General features: G+C 36.2%; 1 long non-coding RNA gene across 1 annotated transcript; it reads right to left on the reverse strand.

Annotated features, from left to right (window-relative positions):
• Positions 1 to 2,513: 2,513 nt before the first annotated feature.
• LOC126877106 (uncharacterized) lies at positions 2,514 to 3,773 on the reverse strand. Its single transcript, XR_007694748.1, has 5 exons — positions 3,677 to 3,773; positions 3,322 to 3,600; positions 2,978 to 3,246; positions 2,798 to 2,894; positions 2,514 to 2,635 (listed from the first exon to the last, which is right to left on the reverse strand). It is a non-coding gene; the product is annotated as an uncharacterized LOC126877106 (long non-coding RNA).
• Between the last annotated feature and the right edge of the window lie 18,388 nt (positions 3,774 to 22,161).

Consider the following 22,161-nt stretch of genomic DNA (forward strand, 5'->3'; position numbering starts at 1 on the left):
CCCCATTGTTTTTTCAAGGATAGTATTTCAGAGCCACTAGTCAAGTTTATTGTAACAATAAACTTACGTTTCGGAAACATTTTGTGCTGTGAAACAGAATACACTAAAGTTTGAAGGTCACATCGATTTTCGAAAGTTTATAAATGGAGGTGTATGACAGTATCACCAGCTGTTGCTGTCCAAGTAACTCCAACATCGAAATACTACAACGATTCCAATCGAAAGCGCTAAGAGCCTTAATAGACGCACCTTGGTATGTTACCAACGAAACCATCCATCGCGACCTCAAGATACCTACAGTCAAAGAGGAAATAGCAAAATATAGCGACAGATATAGCAAAAGAGTCAAGAAACACCGAAACCCCCTAATCACTGGACTACTCGATACGACGGACCAGATTCGCAGGCTGAAGAGGCACTACTCGCTAGACCTAAACGTTAGATTCATTTAATTATCCAAATTAAGCATATGCACTTACTTATAATACTTATAAATTATACCTATCTATAATAAGTATTAACTTATTGTAAATAAACAGCCATGTCACTGCGCCACGCCGGAAAAATTACTGAAAATTCTCAACGCGAGAATTGATTGTAATTTCAACAAATAAATAAAAACAAAAAAAAAGCTGTTGCTGTCCCCAAGCGCCAAAATACGTTCTGACTACTATTTTATGTATCTCACAGAAGTATGTCTTCATTCATCATCTCCCATGCCATCCACCAACGTGTTCTTAACATGTTATCTCCTAGTAAAATATTGATGTTGAGTCAGATATCCAACTGAATAATCTTTTCGGTGTCTACTATAAGACATTTAAAACCAAGGCTCGTACACACGTGTGCTTATACGTCAGATGTAATACTTAACACGAAACCTGCTTATATTAATATTAAATTTATGCATAGTAGGATGTTCGACCTTTGTAAAAATGAAATTATAATACATACAGTTTCACCGTGGAAAAGTGAATCTTTCTAGCATGTCCACGCAAATGCAGCGGAGGGGAGGACTGTGCATGCACCAAACAACTTTACGTTCGTAATTTTTCACACAAATGTACAACTGTAGGGAAAAAATTATCTCTGATTTTTCGGATGTTAGGAATCGACAATATCGCATAACGGAATGCTGTGTTCTACGTATTCTATTTTTGTTACGAAAGTGGTACAAACGAAGTCCACGTAAGAATAGTACAACAAAATCGGTTGAGGTTAGGTTATCGTGCAGATATCGCGGCTTTTGCATTGGAAATCACGCAACTGCCAGTCTCGTCGTTCCTTGTAAACGAAAGAAAGGTATTGTAATCGGTCGGAATTAACATAAAACTCGTCGTTTCATGATAATACTGTGCATTCTGAATATGCTATGATTTGGTTTAAAATAATAAATAGTCCATTCTTGCATACTATTGCTCCAGCTTTACTTGTATTTTCGATATTGGTATAAATAGAAAGACAATTAATGTCGTTCGAGTCTATTTTCGGATCATTTATATTACGTTTAATCCATATAGTTATCATATGAGACATAGTATCGTAAAATTTGGAAGAATAAAACGTTCGTACAGGAAGTACATTTTATAAGAACTCCAACAAATCTGCGTGTGCACCTAAAATACAAACTGATAGTGATAGTGATTGTTCATAAGTTTATATACATTATCTAATGTCAATCGAAGGTATCAATTCTTTTTCTCCATAAGAGTACTTTTTCATTTATATGTGTTCAAAAATACATGTGTTCAACCGTGAAGCATATGTCACCTACAACGAAAAAGAGTTTTCCTATACTTAATATTTCCTTTATATACCTATGAAAGTCTATTCTTCGCGTAGTATGAAATTATGAATAAATCTGGAATATTGTTCAATCTGAAAAGAAAAATAACTTATTGACATCATTCATTGATACGAGATTCAGAATGTTTGTTTTGTCTTGCAGAAAAAGAAGGCAGCCCTCCCTTTCTTTTAATGTGAAATAGAAAGCGAAGATTTGAAAACAGATTTTTTGGAAATTTACTTGCAAATATCGTTTTCAATATCGTGATTTTCTTCCCAATGGTACTGTACTTTCAAATTTTCCAGTATCCCTCTAAAAACAAAAAGTCGAACCTCGTTATTGTTAACGTAGGCATTACAAGGAAGAGAAGTATTAGAAAGCAGCTCCTTTTTGTTATGGATTTCTTTATAATCATGTAAATAAGAAATTCCGGAAATTTTTTCCTAAAGAATTTAATTCTTGTGCTTTGATTGATAATTATTACACTACATACTAACTTTTCGCATACTGTTCGCGTCTAACAATTTCCTAATAATAACTACTTCAAAATAACATATGTTCTTGCACGAATTCAAAAGTACGTATGATACAATTACAATTGATTCTAAAATAATAATTATTTAAAGATATTAAGATACTAATTAAACGTTTCACTATATTTCAAAATCTGGAACAACAAATTTTTATTTATAAAAAATGAAACTGTGTTTATATATTCTTTGTCATGATGCTATTTCTTATTACCATGTCGACATTTTTTAAAATTCATTTTGTTATCTCTACGCAATATGAAAATTCATATACTGCTTAATATTTTTTACATATTATCCATCCACCGCATGATATCTCCTGAAAAATCAAAATATTAATGTTATATTATTACAATGCTTCTTAAATTTCAATTTTTGACAAATTTGAAATCCAATATATTTTGCACAATTATTATTTATCAAAAAATTCCAAGTTAGTAACTTTCTTTTCAAATGGCAAATAACATATACTTTGACTTACCTGTAAGTTTTTGTTCCTAATCATCATTTCCTCTTATAGAACATCATTATTGTTCTTATAATTACTACCAGTGTCATAGATATTGTAGTGGCTACAACTGAATTAATAGAAAATGATAAATAACTGTGTATAACACTAACACATAATTGTGTATAACAATGACAGATAACTTTTACTTACATATCAGTCGATAAGGGATTACTGTGATATCCTGTTGATGTTTCTTAAGGCACTTGATTAGGTGCGATACGGTATCATTCCTTATGGTATACTGTAGATAAGTATTTTAGAAAATAACAAGAATAAATCTAAATTATTCAGAGGTTCCAGTTTCGGCTTAGACATAAATACAGGACCATTTGCAAAGAAGAAAGGGTGCGTTTCTACAGCCTCGTTATAGTAACCATGAATACCAATCTCTGAATTACTGGTTACTAAACATAAATATCCTATAAAATTTAATATATTTCTTTAATTTTTAATACATACATGAGTTAGTAGTTCTAAATTATGAATCATCCTACCTGTGATATTACACTTTTCCTTATAATATCATCACTCGAGTGAACAACATTAAGATCATGTAAACCATGTCATCCTATCTTACTGTGAAGATACTTAGTTATGTTATCTAACATTATAAAAATATCATCAAATTCAAGTCCTTTTATTCACATCACATGGCCACGACGATCTGGTTCTTCGTTATATAATGTTCTAAAATTTGTCGTATATATAGGATGTACAAACCGTGATATCAAGGTATCAGTTCTTCCTTCCCAAGGGACAGTTTCATTAAAATTCTGATAGAATTAAAAATTAATTATTAATATTCTAACAATCATATATGTTAAATACATTATAGTCAACGATATATACCTGAGCGAATGTAGGGGTGATTCCTTGATAATTATAAATGTCATCAGCCCACATCATTGTGCCACTTCTTTGTACTCCAGCCTCTAGATTAACAGCCTAAACAAACATACGAAATTTTATAGAAGCTGTACAAAATATAGTATATATGCGCAATATTGAAGCGTTCAAGGGGATATAAAGGTAATGTACATCACATACACGTGTACTCTCATGCAACAAAATACAATTAGATTTAATAGTATAAGCTCTTTTATTCATCATAATAGATTGGAAATTTAAGTGTCTTACGAGGGTGAGTAAAAAGTTACCCGCTCTGTCGGTGTAGAATTTATTTTAAGCAATTGTCAAAAAAGACATACATCATTTTTTGACATAATCACTCGATTTCTGTATACACTTTGTCCATTTGCCGAAGGACCTTTATATTTTCTCATTAAAAAATGTTTTGGGCTGAGCTGCGAACCACGAATGCATCGTCGTCTTCACCTTTTCATCAGCTTTTTCGGCATCCATCTCGCACAAACTTTTTAAAATCCAAATCTGTCGTGTACTATTGCATAAGCAGAGCCGTGGCTGATTTGCAAATGATTTGCCACATTATCCACTGTCACTCGTCTATTCCATAGAGCATAAGTTCATGAGCACGTTCAATGTTGTCATCGTGGATGTGGACGGGCGTCCAGCTGTTTTTTCATAACACTTGTGCGATCTTCTTTGAACTTTTGTGCCCATTCAAACACACTTCGTGACAAAACACTTTCTCCATAATGTGCATTAAATCTTTGATAAATATAGGCATCAAACATAACCTCCGACCACAAGAAACGAATCACAGCATCCTGCACTGTTTTCCTGCAAATCACCATTGCAAAGCGCCATTACTCGCGCAACGGTCACAAACGAATTGACGTAACACAAAGAAACCTGCGCAGCAGCACTGAACAGATATTGACGTCATACGAAGAGTGCAGATGGATCAATACGGTCGACAGAAGTTTTAACTATCTGGAGTGCGGATAAATTTTTACTGAGAGTCGTATAGGAATCTATAATCTGTAAGTACACCTTTGGCTGAATGGAAATTTCTCTTACATATAGTCAAAAATGCAGAAACTGTGTATTGAATTGGAAAGTGATAAAAAATAAGTGAAGTTTCGAGGTTGCATGTGATTGCATGAGTACACAGGACGTTTTTAGCGAATAAAAAATAATTTTGAAAGACACGAGACTTATCTTGTATTTTATGCACTCTCTGTGTCCGAATTTCCAGAAGCTCTCTATCTTATGAAGTGTTTTAGATTAGCCGGAAAATTTTGTACGTACATACAAGAAGTATACGATCTAAGTGGAATATTCCATTATTCTCTTGATACAAAAGAAACGAAATTTACAGAACTTCTCAGAAAGTTGGTTTATTATTACCAAATTAATAGAATTAATATACGTTTATCATCTTTACATACCTAAGTTGTGGAGGTTTATCGTGCGTAAAAAATTAGTGTCGTTTCAAAGTTACATTTCGTACATTTTAAGCCTATAATTTGTAACGTACAAAACAATGTAAATTTGAGCTGTTTCTTATCTCCACAATAAGAAAATCCAACTTTACGTTTTTTACACAATGATATTTATGGAACAGTAATATCATATTATTGCATCGCTTGGAGAATGAAGTCAAGGTACGATGTGACCCTAGTGTAAACGCTGGGATACCCAGCTGTGCCGCACTTATAAGCATAAGACACAATACCTATTAAATACGAGGTTAATTCATGTTGTATCAGCAGTGATCCGCCGCGGTCAGCCTGAAAGGATCGTTAAATTTTTAATCAAAGATACTGAAATATATCGATCGAATTGTATTGAAATTATACTTATATACAGTAATAATCTTCTATTGATTTGTGTATTGAAATACTCCAATTTATAACGTACATGTTATATGTATTTTGAGCAAAACTAAGATTAGAGGAAATTAGATTAAATACCATAACGAGGTGTGAGAAGTGGGCAAAACTATTAAATTGTGTTTATCTATTATTTTTAATGTTTAAGACGTCGATTTGATGTTAATTCGAATCGACGTGTCTTCAGATACCGTATAGTTTGTAGTAACTCTGTAACTTAATTACCGTACAAGAATCCTCTCCACCCTGAGCATGTTCGGCGCATATTATACCATCAGTGATATCAGGTGCATTAGGAAATTTGGAATAAGCTATTTTGCATTCGGCGTTCTTAATCACTGGCATTTGTACTTCCATTAATGCATTACGTCGTGGTCGTCCTACGAAGAAAATAAGAAAGATATTTAAGACTGGAACTATTTAATTTTATTATAAAATTGATATCACTTACTATATCTTAATGCTCCCGATCCAGCAACAAGGGGGTTATAGCCGACGAAGTTGCTCTTTCGTAGGGGCTCTTTCGTACAAATGGGATATACGTACCCTGAAAAATAAAAAAATAAATGAAAATGCAGGAAACTAATGACCAAAAGTATGAGAAAGAATTATACACGCTTTATGACACAATATATGTGTACAGTAAGAAATTTCAGGATATGATACTTCAGTAATACTCAATAGCATATATATATATATATATATATATATATTTGAGGACTTACTCGAAAATGGCACCTCCTCCACCAATCTAAGAATGGCAATATTATGATTGTGTATGTTTTCTATTCCATCCATATGTGCACAATGTGCTGCGGTCAAAACATGCCTAGCCGATATCAGGGAACCTCCGCACTTCCATAGTGGTTTGTCTGGGTTTCGGGGATTACGAAAACCTAATGCAGCGATTCATGGCCAAGCGCCTAAAATGCAATAGTCATAGTTGTGAATATACATAATTTTTTCTCACATAACGAGTAACAACGATTATTACCTATTCGAAATTCGATCATACAGCAGACGATAAGTACATACGTACAAATACTCTGAAACAGAGATTTGATAAAGACAGAAATTAAATTTTTATTCCAGTGGAATACAAATTATTAAATAATTCTATATAATTTCTATTTGAACTATACTGAACTATAAAGTTCAAACGTGTAATTTCTGCCCTAACAGTTTTTGATCTCTATCCATATTATTACTCCTATATCAATTTTTTATTTCAAGCAAAAAGATACTCTTCCTAACATGAAGTAAAAGAAAGAAATAATTCAAGTTAATAAGTAAAGTTACTACCGATAAAATCATAGCATTATTATTTAGTCTAATTGAAATGTACATTGATGTGCTGTTTAATGCCTTTAAAGTTCATTCTTTGCAGTAAATGGCTTATTATTAATCGGAAAGAAAGACATAAAACGTACCAAGTTCAGCTGGTTTACCATCGACCACCCTGGTATGAGAGACGTTGCTAAAACCTCAGTATGGTGGTCGCAAAGCCTTATACTTATACACAGTTTTTATTAAAATTTCTCTCTTCTCTTTGTTTGGATCGTTCGGACAGCAAACGATCGTAACATTGCCCTGGTATCTGCACACTGATCGTCTATAAAAATCGGTGGCTGTACGGTACTGTATCTGCCATATTTCTTGCAGAGGTTTACATTTTCTGTAGTCAAGGCACCTGCCTTCTTGATTGTCCGGTGTGGTACATTCTGGATCAAACAATTTTAAAACATTTATACAGTTCAAAGATGCGTAAGAAAGCGACACCGATTACTCAACTTTCGAAGTAAAAAGCCGATCGAGTCCACCGGATTGCCCTACAGACACGTATTAATCCGTAAGAGTTAGTCATCATGTTGATAATAATTATCTAAAGAAACTTTTCACGTGAAAATATAAAATTTTAATTGATTAGATATTGTGTTAGCCATACTTAAGAAAGAAAATGAAAATGAATGAAATGAAAGAAAAGGACTACCTTCAACCTCATTTTTTAAATAAACACTTTGTCAGTTTTGCGGTAAATAAGTTCTTAGGAATTCAGGACAGTTTTTAGTGAATCATTTTGTTTCGACCGTTCGCGGAGAGACGCGATCGCGAGATAGCACGTCAACGAGAGTTGTAATTTCCCGTTACGATTAAATAATCGACGCCACGAACTGATCAGTTCAGTAGTTCAATGAAATTCCACAGAATTAACACAAATAAATTAATGTTTATTTCAACAACTTATTAACTAGAAAGATATAAATGGAACAAAAAAAATGTAACTGCGTTTTGGTTGATAAGTAATGCGCGACATACCACCTGTGTTGACGGTTCGACTTCTCGAAAAGTTCTGAACGCCTTTCGATTTTTTTCGTTTTTTCTGGAAGGCGACCCCCACTACGTTCGGATCACGCCACATTCTTTTACGCGAGGTAAAATAACGACCACGAGTCGACGTTTCTGGAAGTCGCCCTGCTTAATGAATCATGCGCTTGCCACTACAATGTTTGTTTGCCGGGCAGACGCGACGGTCCGTCTGCGACATTATAGTGCCGCGATCGATAGTTAAGAATATGACCTATGGTAAGCCGCATGGCGTAACATTCTCCCCCCGTTGAGAGGGTACCGATCAAACTAGCGAGGTGTGGTTGAAGTTCCCATCTTATTTCGTCTCGGTGGCTAGTTGTTCGGGTTTCTCGAGATCGGGTTGAATTGGCAGTGGGACAAGCCTTTTGACGCCCCGATCCAAAATGCTTTTTGCCGTCTGAACTGTAGCTGTCCGGATGACACTGTCACGACCGGCATACTTCAAATCCGACGGACTGACGATAGAGATAAAGCACTCGGCGACAATGTATATCGCTGAAGTGCCTAATGAACCATCAACATCCCAACGGTCCTTCCACCGAAGGTTCTAGAAGAAAGAGCACGTGGCAACGGTCGCGGACGCCTAGCAAATGCATGGACGGTGGGGATGTTGAGGGATGACAAAAGAAAGTAATCGGATCCGATCGAAAGTAAAATCATAAGAGTCAGTCTTAAAAAGTCACGCCCAGAGTTCGGAAGTAGATTGTAAAGTGTATTGATGTTAGAAAAAAAATAAAGTTTTCTTTTTTTTATTTTTTACCTCAAATTCCTTTTTTATTTTGTTATTTTACGTGACAACACCATCGGCGCCTGGATGAACTCGGCCCAGAGGCCAATGCATGGAGGGAACGTTGTCCTCTCTGAGGATGACGATTGTGCCCTTTTGGATGCTGTGTCCACCCTTGCTCCATTTATTGCGGTTGGTTAGCTCGTTCAAATACTCCTTATGCCAGCGGTTCCAAAAATGTTGTTTAAGCTGTTGGATATGCTGCCATTTGGAGAGTCGGTTCGATGGAATGTCTCTGAAATCTCGATCACGTAAGCACATTAATGAATCGCCAATGAGGAAATGTCCGGGAGTGAGGGCTAGGAGATCATTTGGATCGGTGGAGATAGGAGTTAGCGGGCGGGAATTGAGGACTGCTTCTATTTCTATGATAAGAGTATTACGGTGTTAAGCTCATATGTTTCTGTTTCTCCACTCGCGCTGCGCCATAATATCCTTTGATATTTCCGATCCTCTGGTCGTACGAGGAATTGCCGATACATTTTCTCGATCTCGCCAGTGAGTACGTACTGATGAGCGCGGAATCTAATTAATATACAAAATAAATTGTGAATTGATTCGAGAATATAGGATTTCCCCATTTTCATGATTATCGTGATTTTTGTATAAATATATTTTTGAAGATACTAATAATTAGGTACTTATAAATTAGTATTATCAATTATTTTGCATTTATAATTCCGCCTCTAGTATAAGTGTTAATTGAAAACTAACTTTATGTTTCAAAAAGTACTAGCAAAGTCGTTGAGTAACAAGCCACTGATGCTAACACAAATAGCATTGTCGTAATTAAATATTTCTAAATATTCATTTTTCATTTTGAACCTGTAGAAACAATTTATTATATATACTATTAGCTAAGTAATTGCATATTTAATTAAGTCGAAATATAAAACTTAGTTATTTTAATAATTTAAAAAATAAAAAACTGACAAACATTTCAATTTAATTTATGGTTGGAACAAAAGACATTTCATTAATTGAAATATTGTAACGCAGAGTACTTTCCAAAATACGCCGAGAGTATTCCTGATGGTGAAACGAGCGTTGCTTCATCGAACGCAGCTAAAGAAAACAACATCTATGTAGTTGGTGGTACGATGCCTGAAATAGAGGGCGATAAATTGTACAATACCTGTACTATTTGGGGTCCCGATGGAACTTTGATAGCAAAACACCGAAAGGTAAGTAATATATTCCTTTATGGCTTTGAATTTGAAAATATTGGGGCGAAGAAAGTGACTCTATCTAGGAATAATTTAGGAATATACATATGTACATACGTATACTATAACCAATTCTATAATTTACGGTTTATAAAATACGTTATGATACGGGAAACGCCCATTTTTGTTGTAATGTGTTTGTGTTGTATAAATTTTTCAAATACTTAAAATATTATTATACTTATTTTTTCTCCTTTTTAAACATTATTAAATGATAAGATTTTTTAATAAAAGAAAGTGATAAAAACGCTGTCAGTTATTAAATAAAAAATAATTAAAGTTTAGGAGTTGGTAACTTTGATATTAAATTACAAAAGTTGCAGCAATAGAATTAGCGACTACATTTTTATGTTATTAGGTACATCTATTCGACATCGACATTCCTAATAAGATTACTTTTCGAGAGAGTGATTCACTCAGTCCTGGTAACTCCCTAACGACGTTCGATGTGAAGGGCTGCAAAATAGGTATTGGCATTTGCTATGATATTAGATTCGAGGAAATGGCACGCATTTATCGGAACAAAGGTACAGTAACTTAATCGATCAATACTTAACTAGCAAAAAATTAAATATCTTTCTTAAATATATTCTATATAAAATTAATATAATCTGTAACTCTGTATAAACAGAAGCTTAATTTAAAAAAACCAGTATATTTGCTGAAAATGAAACAAATAAAAGAATTAAAAGCACAATAAGAGGACTGTCCTCGCATATTCAGAAATGATGGAATGTGAACCGTGCAACTACGAAGTTAATTGGTATTCGGTAGCTTCATATTTCCTGCTTCTCTGGGTTAGGTTGCCAAATGCTGATATATCCAGCGGCATTCAATATGACCACTGGACCACTGCACTGGTCATTACTTCAGCGTTTCAGAGCGAATGATAATCAATTATACGTTGCCTGCATATCACCGGCTCGTGTTCCTTAAGCAAGTTACGTCGCATGGGGACATACACAGTTGACCAATCCCTGGGGAAAGATTCTTTACGATTTGGAAACTCAAGAGAATATGGCAGTCACCGATATCAAAAAAAAAAAAAAAAAAAAAAAAAAAAAAAAAAAAAAAAAAAAAAAAAAAAAAAAAACTGGCGAACCGTGTGTTACCACAACGAGACACGCGATGCTATTTGTCGCTTTAAATTGTGCCGCAACTCGTTTTTGAGATCTTTGCCAGGGGCGCGTTAAAACATGCTGAAAATATATTTCTGGCTTTTCTGGGGTTTAACTGAAATATGACAAATAACGTTGTAAAACATATGTACTTATGACTTACAGAGTAATTGAGTGTACAAAATATATAGTATACAAAATAGCCAGCGATTTAGGGCTTTAAAAGATCAAAAGGAAAGAAAAGGAAAGAAAAGAAGAAAGATAATATATTGTGGCAGTCTAAGTCGATCTAAGAAAATAGATAAAGGGAGGGAGGGGCAAAGCTAGTTAATCTGGAAAGAATCCAAGCGTCAATTTCAAGCATTTACAGAGAATCAAGCGGGCTGGTTAAAGTCGTGAGTTGAGCAATTATCCCGCGTTAGGTTCAATCAGGTTAGTCCCACGCGAAATTGATCCAACCATGCGAAAACGAGTGTATTCTGATTTCTGTCGCAGATACTTCTGGCTAGTGCAGTACCTACACGGTGGTTGTTGAAATAGCCGCTTCTCATCTATTTTCCCTAGCGCGGACATCATCCTTTGATCCCTTACGACTAACGAAGTTTTCTAAGATGTACGGCAGTTTGAGATTCTACTTGAAAATGATCATGATTGCGGTCTGTGTGTCGTCTGCTCTTCTTTTTGTCCTTCCGTTAAAGACTGGTAAGTTGATACTGATTAATTATGCGATCGAAACCCTATATAATGGCTACAAAAATGCCGCTAATATAATATTCCTTCTTTCTTGTATCTTCTTTCTTGTATCTTCTTTCTTGTATATATATCTTGTATATATATATATATATATATATATATATATATATATATATATATATATATATATATATATATATATATATATATATATATATATATATATATATATATATGTCGGGTCACGATTCGAATTTTGGGCGCGCGACGACTCTTCGTGTGGACTAGCCATCGTTTCACAAAGCCGAGATTTTATTTAGACATATATACAGGTCTATCACTAAGCTTAACAAATAATAAGTACAACTAATAATAAGTCTAACAAACACTAAGCCTAATGAATAATACGATGTACGAATAATTAAATTAAATAATACTATTAGCAATGTTTGAGTTCAAACGAATCCACGATCACCGGGATAACTCCTTACTAAGCGAAACTAACTTAGACGCAAATGCGATCGTCGAAAATGCTCGATGTATCACTGCGCCAAATACGATAAGGATAGGTTCGACAAAAACAAAGCTAAAATAGTTAGGTTCAACCTTGGCGATTTCGTGTTACGTAAAAACGAGGAAAGAAACCAGACGAAGTTAGATCCGAAATTCAGGGGTCCATTCGTAATAGCCGAGATTTTGGAAGGAGATAGATATACCCTAAAAACCTTAGACGGTAAACGATCATATAAGGACAGACACGACAGACTGAGAAAAATGCCAGAAGGTTGCGTCCCTGCTGAGTTAGACGTCTGCGGTGATGACAACGGCGGTGATAATAACGATGCAAGTACACTGACCTCAGAGGATCATTAACACTGCGTTGTGGTCATAGTAATACACCGAGTGGTTTTATGTGCTTTTGTTGTAACCCGTTGAGTGGGTTGATGTGTTTTTGTTGTAACCCGTTGAGTGGGTTGATGTGTTTTTGTTGTAACCCGTTGAGTGGGTTGATGTGTTTTTGTTGTAACCCGTTGAGTGGGTTGATGTGTTTTTGTTGTAACCCGTTGAGTGGGTTGATGTGTTTTTGTTGTAACCCGTTGAGTGGGTTGATGTGTTTTTGTTGTAACCCGTTGAGAGGGTTGATGTGTTTTTGTTGTAACCCGTTGAGTGGGTTGATGTGCTTTTTGTTGTAACCCGTTGAGTGGGGTTACGTGCTTTTGTTGTAACCCGTTGAGTGGGGTTACGTGCTTTTGTTGTAACCCGTTGAGTGGGCTTACGTGCTTTCTGGGTGTAATGCACCCAACGTGGCAATATGATCCAACAAACTGAGGTTCACCGGTGTACGAAATCGAAAATGATCTGTTGTGTCATTACGGTCTGGCTGGCGACTCACAGAACGCACCTAACACTTTGAATACAAATTATAACATTACAAATTCCTATTCTCTTTTATTTTTCTGTTGTCAAACCTCCGAACGAAACTTTGTTATTGCACTGGACCCTTGACTTACTTGGACATTTAGTTAAATCGCAAATAATGTCAGTTGTATCGAATCTAATGTAAGAAATACGATATTTTAGTTACACACGAGGACGTGTGATAGTCAGGATGGCCGTGTCGGAGATGAAAGAACACCGGAGCCTTTGGAATTTTGGATAATCCCGCAACATTGTAACCTAGAGTCTACTATAGCTGTAATTGAACAATTGTAGTTATTCAACCCGATTGTAATTATTCGAGAATTGTGATAATGAGCTTGGGTTCGAGGCGACAGTCAGTCGCCGAACGTAGCCGCGGTCACGGGATGAACGCTTTGCCTAACAAAGGTATGAAGTAATTCTATAGCTCTCCTTAAAAGAAATATTTGTGGCGACACGCGACAGTAAACATTCCAACGGTTTCTGTCCCGTGGCTCGCCACGTGCAGACCCTATTCTTCGAGTAAGATGATTGCCAGATGTCGATGCGTCTCCGCAGTACATGTTCGGCTAGCCCGAGGGCCCGTTATAAATCTTAAGGTTTAGTTAACTAAAGTCCTTCAAACAGACAAACAGTCTTTGTCCCAACTACGGGAAGATAGGGAAGACATATTTTTCAACGAGCGGCGTCTCCCACTAGCAACTTTCCCTCGAGGGCGGCTAGCATCCTTTTCTAACCACCGATATGGAGATTAACCAATTAGCAGCAACACTTTCTGAACGAAGGCTTTTCTCGACGAATCCGATGATCTCGTATCCTTAGACACACCCCGTTATAGTTTTCCTGTGTGGCATCATCGGGACGGGAAAGGCTTTCTCGCTCGCGATCTCATCGATCCAAGAGTAACGCCTTCGCGATCAGTGATTATTCTCAGACTTAGACTTTGTGAGTACGTTCTGTTGTCATCCCGTTGACCGCGGATTCGTTATTGAACCTAGGATCATTGTCATTAGTATCTCGAGCACCTAACTACCGCGGTTACTTGTCCGGTTCTATAATAATCGTATTTGCACTAGTCAATGTCTTCTCCATTGCATAACGACAACGTGTAACCCAAACGAAGATTCGTTTCACGCCCCTAACCCTAATTCTAATGTAAACCCGATATATATATATATATATATATATATATATATGTATGTATAAGATTTATAAAATGAATGCTCGGTAAAATGTCTGTGATAAATAATAGCAATTAAAATGGAAAAATTTTTAATTGCATTGCTTCGACTATACATATACATATACTTAATGTGACTTACTTTGTATGAGAAAAATTCTGTTTGCCAATTCGATATCGAGAGCTGATAATGCTAACATACGATGAAACGATAACAGAAGAATCCGAATATTCAGAACTTTTCACGATATATGTTAAATAATATTATGAAATAAATTAAATAATTACCCCGCATTGCTTCCAGCGTACGTGTTCACGATTCTCGGCGAAACCGAATATGGCAGCAGGAAATCAACCAATCACAACTTCGGAAGAAAGTAAAGCGCGGGAAGAAATCGCGGCATCCAGCTTCCTGCGAATCTATTCTCGATCTCGATGTAAGCAGTAATCTTTCGATAATCGTTTTGCAAAATGGCGTGTCTTAAACGAAGTGTATAGTAAAATTCGTATTTGAGAGACGCATAAATAAACGATATCAGGCTATTTCCCGCGAGAAATTCACGTTCGGTTGCAACATAACATGTCACGTATGTATTTTCGTCGAAAACTGATTTCGAGGGACGTGTATATGTGCGTATCAAGTTACTTGGCGAAAGTTCAACGACAGACTGTGACTTTAAAACAGTATGTATGCCTATGTTTGTTGTCCGAGAATTGGAAGAATCTGTCATGTTTTGTTTACGTCGGCTGTAATGGAGTGGTGTTTTTGTCTTGTGGTAACTGAATGTCTCAAACAACAAACTCGAGATTTCAATCGATCTTCGAAAAGAAGTCATACCCATTGGCCTTGGGTGAGTTGTGATTTCATTAACTTTTTAATTCATAATTGATAACATAAGGTTATTGTAAGACCGATGAAAATATGGATAGCAACCAATTGCAATTGAATATCTGGCCTGTCTTGCACTATTGAAATTTTGCAAGTCACTAAAGTTACCAGCATTAATATGTTCCCTTGCACAAGTTTGACGATAAAACAAATGAAATTTTACTATTTGCAAGTTATTTGATTATTGTATTTAACGAAAAATTATAAAATCATAAAATAGAATTCTATATAACCTGTAAATCGTAACTTGTCAATCTACTAGTACATATATTATAAATTGGTAAACTTTTGTGTGTGGGGGAGGGGGTGCTAGATGTAACACTGATACGACATTTTGAAAAAATATTTAATTATAATCATGAAAGGCGTTATTGAAATATTGAGTTTTTATTAATGTTCCTTGCAACTTCGAGTTTGCGTACTATATTTAAAATGTACATAAGATATAAAGTATATTGACAAGTAACAGTCACAAAATTGTTTCAAATGAGGATAATCATCCTAATATCAACTTATCAATTGTGATCTGATAAACAAGAATTCAAAATACAGTTAAACTGTGTTCTACATACAATAATCTTTTTCGGAGGAGATTTAAATATATGAACATATTGTGATATTTTGTCCATAATAACATGAATAATATAAAGTTTCGTATTACATATACTCTATTTTTTAATATATTCTGCATATCTCATTTTATGACAACAGACAAGCAAACTATATTCCCATTATAAGCTTCGCTCTAATTTCGCATCGTTTCACCTGAATATATCGTGAAATTTCATCCCGTCAAAATTTTGCGTCAATCTTTTTTATCTTAAAGGATTAAAGACAGTTGCAAAACGCCACGGTGTTTCGGGGTTTGTTTAAATTTCCGCCAAATGAAAAAGAAGTTTCGCGAAAAATGGTAGTTACTAACGGCACGTCTGGTTACAATTTTCGTTTACAATTCTTTTGGCGAGTAAATATGACGTACTGGGTCGATACTAAGTAGTCGGTTGTCCCTGAAATTTGAACTGTTGAGAACGAGGTAATAACAGGGCGACTGGTTTGTTGCTGTGTAACGTATACACGTTTCTGAATAGTTTTCTACTTTAAATGAAATTAACTGCTACCCGACGGAGTTTCGACGTAGCGATAAACACGCCACTGAAAAAAGCGACGAATGGGAATGGAAAATACGTAAAGATTTTTTTGACAAAATAAAGAATCATTTTGTCAGATTTCAAGAAGAGTTTGGGTAAATTCAATTTATGCTCTTTGCTACTTGACTTATGTTTATAACACTAAAAGTTATCTTTACAAGCAGCGAAGTGATTTAGTTTCATCCGTAGTTCGGTTGCTTCCAATTTTTTCATTTTCACATTGTGTAAATTTCGACCAATTGCGGGGAGACGTAATCGCGAGGAGAGACGTCAACGGGGGTCGTAAATCCCCGTTACGATTATAACAATCGACACCACGAATTGATCGATCCCCTGATTTCCGTTGAGATAATAGGGGTGATTGAGTTTGTATAACACTGTGATTCACAGAATTATAAATTATATATTTCCAACACTTAGATTACACTGACGTAGAGAAATAAATAGTTAACAACTTGTCGCATGAAGATGCGATAGATATGTACGCTAGAGCAGGGCTCTTATAATGGAAATTAATGTATTAATGGACTTAGCACTATAATATATTTAGGAGAGAAGATGTGTGTTCGACAACACCGAGAACCGACAAAAGATTTGCGTGAAGTATGCGACTCTCGCGCTATGTGTAGACTGCCGCGTTAGGCGTTAGTTTTTAGACTGTCTGTCGCTCTTTTTCTAATACGGAAGAAAAGTTCGGTGTGGGTGTGCCCCTGTGCCTAAAGAACGCGGATTCGTTGTTCCCACTTTCGTTAGAAAAAGTGAGGGCCACGAAGCGCGGTGTCGATTGGTCATGACCTGCACTACTGCTCGAAGGGATGAGTATCGAGTCTCCTACCATCGTGGTGGATAGATGACTGTGTGCGTGAGAAAAACCTAGCTTGTTTTATTACAGGGCTATTCGGATTTTCCTAATGGGTGCATACCCGCTTTCTCCGTGTTTTAAGTGCGATTAATAAACCCAAGGACCTCTCTAAAAACCGACTGTGTTTCGAGAATATTTTTAAGCTTTAGAAATTCTTCAAGACAAACGGATTGAAGACACATGGCGAAACAATACAGGGAAGTGAAAGTTATGGTGGGTCCTTAGGTTTATTGAGGGTCGAAGTGACGTTACGCAGGTCGGTTGTTGTCCGGTCGCGCGGGCTGGCGTGCAGATGTTTTAGGCGGCGTAACACATTGCGTATTACAATATTGATGTTAAAATATTATTATAGAAAAACATGTTAGCAACTTAATTTTCTATTTGTTCGTTTCTCTGTTTTCCTTATTCTGTTTTTGGATTTGTGGTGGATGATTTAAATAATGACGTGACGAGTTGATACTTGATATTGTCAAATATATTTAAAATTATTCTAAATACAGAATTAATCGCACGGGAGACAAAGATTTTGTAACGAATCCTAGCGGCTGCCATTTGTCGTTCACGCGCTGTTGCCGATACCGAATGCGCTAATGTCACGTAAAATAACAAAATAAAAAAAGAAATTTGAGGTGTAAATAAAAAAAAGAAACTTTATTTTTTTTCTAACAACAATTCACTTTACAATCCACTTCCAAACTCTAGGCGTGACTTTCCAAGACTGAAGCTCTTATGATTTGACTTTCGATCGAATCCGATTATTTTCTTTTGTCATCCCTCAACATCCCCACCATGCATTTGCATTTGCTAGGCGTCCGCGACCGTTGCCACGTGCTCTTTCTTCTAGAACCTTCGGCGGAAGGACCGTTGGGATGTTGATGGTTCATTAGACACTTCAGCGATATTGCCGCCGATTGTCGCCGAGTGCCGCCACATCTTTATCTCCATCGTCAGTCCATCGGATTTGAAGTATGCCGGTCGTGACACTAACATTGTGGCGTCAGAGACGATGCGTTTTGACTCGCGAAAGGCGTTTTCGGTTTGCTTCGACCACTCGATTCGCCGCGAACAGCTCGTACGTATCTTTGTTCGCGGATCCGCGTAGTTTGTTGCACGAGTATACGTTTATATTGACACCGGTGTTCACAAGAAAAGAGATCCTTGGTGCCCTGTCCGTCACGAAAATGCGATGGGATACTAAAGCCATCGCCACATGCCGCGTTTACGGACGGCTGGTCTCGTTTCACTGGGTCCAGTTGCAAGGGGCCCGGCACTTCCTTGCGCGGTCTCGAAAGGTCTCGTGGTAATAGCAGAGACCAGACTTCTGCGGTCTGTCCTTCGAACTTGATATCAATCTTGCCTTCCGTATGTAGAATAACGATGTGAGGTGGATAGTGGGTGAAGGTGCCCACAAGAAATACTCTTGATGTTCAACAAAAAAGTTAATTAAATTATTAACAATCAACAGTCAACAATTTATGATCAACAATTAACGACTAACGATTAACTGTCAACAACAATTAACGATTAACGATGAACGATCAAAAACAATTAACGATTAACGATGAACAACGATTAACGATTAACGATTAACTATCAAGAGTCAATAATCACGTATCTCTAATTGTGTTTGCTTCGCTATGACGCTTAACCTTTCGCACTCCGCAGCTCGGGGCAGAATGAATCTTTGATTCGAAACCAAATGGATTCTTTTCTTTGTTGCCCCTCGATATCTCCACTACGCACGCGTTTATTAGATGTCCGCAACGGTTGCCGCGTATGCATTCTTCCGAATATTCGGCGAAAGAACTGTAGGGATATCAATGGTACATTAGGCGTGTCGGCCTTACGCTTTGAAGGTATAGCGCTTTGTGTCGCGAAGCCGTTGGAAAGTTCCATGGTCGAGTGCCACCACAGATGCATGACGATTAGATACAAACGCTTCAAGTATTACAATTAATAGCTGATACAATTGCAACAAAACAGATGTCCTTTATGCAAGACTACTGAAATTACACAGCTACAATAAAATAAGGAATACGTCTGTACTATGGGAAACATAAATAAATATACACATAGTAGCTTATACAACATGTATGTGGAGGACGATTAAACGCGTTGTTGATTAATGACCAGACGAGTTGATACTTAGTGTAGTCAAATGTATTTAAAATTATTTGCAGTACAGAATTAGTCGTCGTTCGCTTAGTGTTGCTCGATATGTGTATACAAGGTAATGCTTACGTTCGTTCGATATTAATTCGCTATAAGAATGTTCGATACTAACTGTCTTAACGATCGTGTTCTTTTATTTATACTCGGGGGAGTATCGAAAACTTTAAATTCAACCTCGGTTGACGATTGCACGCAGCGGCAACATTGTTTTGCCCGGAGTTTGTTTATCGTTACGCTTTGCTTGTCACGTAAAAGTAATGGGAAAATAATAATAAAAAAATGTTGGGTTCTTGAACCAGAGTTCGAGATACCTCTATTCTATAATAGGATTACAAGTGTGCGATTAAACTGTTACCGAAAGACTGAAGCCTCGATCAAGAACCAGCCCTTCTAGATGTTCGTTTATCTTATGCCTACGTGCCGAATTCATAATCCTTTATTTTGGGAGTCGGTGTCGTGTGCAAGGCGGTTCAGGTTTCCTGAGTCGGTTGGACATATTTGTTGACGTTACATTCCCCCAGTGTTAGAGTGCGGCTGGTCCTCCAGACTCTTATTTTCGGTGTAGTGCCTCCTTTTGTATGCCCTTTTGGAATCTTACATGCCTTGCTTCGAGGATGACTGAATTGGTGTCTTCAGGTAATTCTCGTAATGGTTGTATTTCAGGTGTGGAATATGTGTTTAAAGGTGCGCTCTATTGGTCTAGAGATATTGCTTATACCTGTGTCTTTTTTTTTCTTTGGTTTTACAACATAATACGCGAATACATAATTTGGAAGGTAGGCATTTGCTTATAATATCGAATAATCCTATTTTGTTAAATATACATATGTTCCTAGTAATGCTAGATCAATATAACTAATAATTTATAAGACACTTAGTTCCTATTTCTTAAGACTTCTAATTCTATGTTCATAATTAAGAGAGTTTACTTCGTTGGAAATTTGATTGAGGTGCATTCTATACGATTATACATTATTAATGATTTTTGGAGCGTTTTCAATTTTTGTTAGGATTTCTTCTAGACTGTCAGTTAAGGGTAAAGCTATAGTTTTGAAATTTGTTTTGTAAGTTATATTGGTTTTTAAGTTATTGTTTTCATCAAAAAATTTATCTATATTTTTATTCATTAATTCTAAATTATCGTTATCCAGAGTTACAAATAGACTTCTAGAAATGGATCCAACAAAATTCAATGAGCCTCTTCGGTAACAAGTGTGTGTCATAAATTTAATATGCATGATTACATTGTCTAAATTTCTTTTGCGAGCGCGTGTAATCATTTCATTGGAATACGGGCATTCACTTTTAAAATGTTCTGTTAACATTAGTCTAAATCTTTTAATTTCGCTGAGTTTTGCATATATATCCTTAATGTCTAAACCTATAATTACGTTTACGGATTCGCTATATAAGTATGCATGAGCTAATTTTTCTTGATATATAGAACTACCATTAAGGGGTATAACGTTTAGCTTAGCTAACTATGAAGAAGGTGAAGATCGTCCTGGAAAGTAAGGTTTAATACGGTTACCATGTATTTTCCTAATCGAGTGATTTACTATTATTTCATAATAAGGGGTTTTTCACTTTTTCAATGGTGTATGGCCCTGGCCATTCAGTATCTATCTTGTGTTCTTTATGATCGTTATGAATTAATACTAAATGTCCTTCTTTAAAAATAGATTGAGGTTTGGCAATTTTAGAGAAGTTTCTAATAAATTTTCTATAGTATCCAGCTAGCCCAAGGAATGATTTTACATCTGTAGGATTTTTTGGTAGTTTGAAATTCTTTACTGCTTCTATCTTTTTAGGGTTAGGTTTTACTCCATCTGCTGTCACTACATGTCCTAGATATTCTAATTCGGGCTTTAAGAATTCACATTTATCTGGTTGTATTCTTAGACCTACTTTCCCGAGTCTTTGGAATATAATGACTAAGTTTTTAGTATGTTCTTCCATCGATTGCCCGAATATAATGATATCATCGAGATAAACGAAACAATGATTGTTAATCAAACCTCTTAACGTGGTATCCATCATTCTTTGAAAGGTAGCAGGTGCGTTCTTGAGCCCGAATGGCATTCTATTATAGTGGAAGTGTTCTTATGGTGTGCTAAATGTAGTGTATTTCTTTGAATTCTCGTCCATGGGTATTTGATGGAACCCTGAGGATAAGTCTAAAGAGGAGAAATATTTCTTATTTCCTAGCTGTGATAGTATATCGTTAATGTCAGGTAGTGGATACACGTCTTGGTCTGTTAGTTCGTTTAACTTCCTAAAGTCAATCACTACTCGCCACTTTTGTTTCCCTGATGCGTCGATTTTCTTTGGAACGACCCAGACAGGAGAGTTATAGGGAGAGTCGGAGGGTTCTATAATCTCTTTGTTTAACATTTCAGTCATCTGTTTATTTATTTCGGTTTTATGATGTTCGGGAGGACGGTAGGATTTTACGTTGATGATCTTGTTACGTAGATGATACATTTACACTGTACACGTGAATGTGTGTGTAAGCGTCAGAGGGCGTCCAGGTCTCAGTAGAGACAAAAGACGATTGGAGGCTGTTAGGAGAATCTAGAGGAGGTGGTTGACAACAAGCGTGCGTGCAAGAAGGTTATCGAAGTCTTCAGAGTGTAATATATATATGTATAGCTGTTGTGTGCGAAATAAAGTAAACTATTTGTATTTTCGAATCCTCTCTATACCTTAACATGGTA

This window comes from Bombus huntii, unplaced genomic scaffold, assembly GCF_024542735.1.
Source record: "Bombus huntii isolate Logan2020A unplaced genomic scaffold, iyBomHunt1.1 ctg00000121.1, whole genome shotgun sequence".
In the NCBI taxonomy this organism is placed as follows: domain Eukaryota; kingdom Metazoa; phylum Arthropoda; class Insecta; order Hymenoptera; family Apidae; genus Bombus; species Bombus huntii.